Genomic DNA, 2,517 nt, shown 5'->3' on the forward strand with positions numbered 1-2,517 from the left:
ATGAGGATGTTACTGAAGAGCAAGCTGCCAAGGTTTTTGGTGCAATCATGAAGCTGAATGCTAAATTATTTGGCATTGATACTTGGGAAGTTGAACCTCCCTTGTTCACCAATGAACTAATTGATCTGGATCAACTGACATTGCCTCAGAAGAGACAGGATCCTGGAAAGTTCATAATACCTTGTACCATAGGCACCATGATCTTTAAGGCTCTATGTGATCTTGGTTCAGGGATAAACCTCACGCCCCTCTCTATAATAGAGAAACTGGGAATCTATGGGGTGCAAGCTGCTAAAATCTCATTAGAGATGGCAGACAATTCAAGAAAACAGGCTTATGGACAAGTAGAGGACGTGTTAGTAAAGGTTGAAGGCCTTTACATCCCTGCTGATTTCATAGTCCTGGATACTGGAAAGGAAGAGGATGAATCCATCATCTTAGGAAGACCTTTCCTAGCCACAGCAAGAGCTGTGATTGATGTGGACAGAGGAGAATTGATCCTTCAATTAAATAAGGACAACCTTGTGTTTACAACTCAAGGATCTCTATCTGCATCCATGGAGAGGAAGCATAGAGAGCTTATCTTAAAGCAGAGTCAAACAAAGCCCCCACAGTCAAACTCTAAGTTTGGTGTTGAACTCCCATATCCAAACTCTAAGTTTGGTGTTGGAGAGTCTCAACAATGCTCTGAACATCTGTGAGGCTCCATGAGAGCCCACTGTCAAGCTATTGACATTAAAGAAGTACTTGTTGGGAGGCAACCCAATTTTTATTTATCTAACTATATTTTTCTTAGTTATATGTCTTTATAGGTTCATGATCATGTGGAGTCACAAAATAAATATAAAAATTGAGAACGGAATCAAAAACAGCAGAAGAAAAATCACACCCTGGAGGAAGCATCTGCCTGGCGTTCAACACCAGAACAGAGCATGGTTCTGGCACTGAACGCCCAAAATGGGTAGTATCTGGGCACTGAACGCCCAAAATGGGCATCATCTGGGTGCTGAACACCAGAATTGCACCCTGGAGAGGAGCTGGCGCTGAACGCCCAGAACAAGCATGGTTCTGGCGTTCAACGCCAGAAATGGGCAACAAATGGGCGTTGAACGCCTAAAATGGGCACCAACCTGGCGCTGAACGCCCAGAGTTGTGTGCAAGGGCATTTTGCATGCCTAAATTGGTGCAGGGATGTAAATGCCTTGACACCTCAAGATCTGTGGACCTCACAGGATCATCTCAGGATCTGTGGACCCCACAGGATCATCTCAGAATCTGTGGACCCCACAGAATCCCCACCTACCTCCAATCACTCTCTTCTCTCTTCTCAATCATCCTCTATTCCCAATAAACACTCTTCCCCAAAACCCTTCACCTATCACCTCAATCTCTCTCCATTCATAATCATCCCTTCTGTTTTCCATTTACCACTCACATCCATACACCCCACCTACCTTCAAAATTCAAAATCTCTTTTCGCACCCAATCCCACCCATATGGCCAAATACACACATCCCTCCATCTCCTCCATATCTTCTTCTTCTTCTTCCATTCTTTCTTCTTTTGCTCGAGGGCGAGCAACATGCTAAGTTTGGTGTGGTAAAAGCATAAGCTTTTTGTTTTTCCATTACCATTAATGGCACCTAAGGCCAGAGAAACCTCAAGAAAGAGGAAAGGGAAGACAAATACTTCCACCTCTGAGCCATGGGAGATGGAAAGATTCATCTCACAAGCCCATCACTAAGAAAAGGATGGAGCAAACAAGAGAGCACATCATGAATCTCAACAGGCACATGAAGAAGCTCATCATTATGAAATCCCTGAGATACATCAAGGGATGCACTTGCCTCCACAGAATTTTTGGGAGCAAATCAACACCTCCCTATAAGAATTAAGTTCCAATATGGGACAACAAAGGGTGGAACATCAAGAGCACTCCATCATCCTTCATGAAATAAGAGAAGATCAAAAAGCAATGAGGGAGGAGCAACAAAGACAAGGAAGAGACATAGAAGAGCTCAAGGACATCATTGGTTCCTCAAGAAGGAAACGCCACCATCACTAAGGTGGATTCATTCCTTGTTCTTATTTCTTCTATTTTTCGTTTTCTATGTTATGTGCTTATCTATGTTTGTGTCTTCATTACATGATCATTACTAGTTAGTAACTATGTCTTAAAGTTATGAATGTCCTATGAATCCATCACCTCTCTTAAATAAAAACTGTTTTAATTCAAAAGAACAAGAAGTACATGAGTTTTGAATTTATCCTTGAACTTAGTTTAATTATATTGATGTGGTGACAATGCTCCTTGTTTTCTGAATGAATGCTTGAACAGTGCATATGTCTTTTGAAGTTGTTGTTTAAGAATGTTAAATATGTTGGCTCTTGAAAGAATGATGACAAGGAGACATGTTATTTGATAATCTGAAAAATCATAAAAATGATTCTTGAAGCAAGAAAAAGAAGCAAAGAACAAAGCTTGCAGAAAAAAAAAAGAAAAGAAAAAAATAGGCG

The sequence above is a fragment of the Arachis ipaensis genome, chromosome B01 (genome assembly GCF_000816755.2).
Source record: "Arachis ipaensis cultivar K30076 chromosome B01, Araip1.1, whole genome shotgun sequence".
Taxonomy (NCBI): Eukaryota; Viridiplantae; Streptophyta; class Magnoliopsida; order Fabales; family Fabaceae; genus Arachis; species Arachis ipaensis.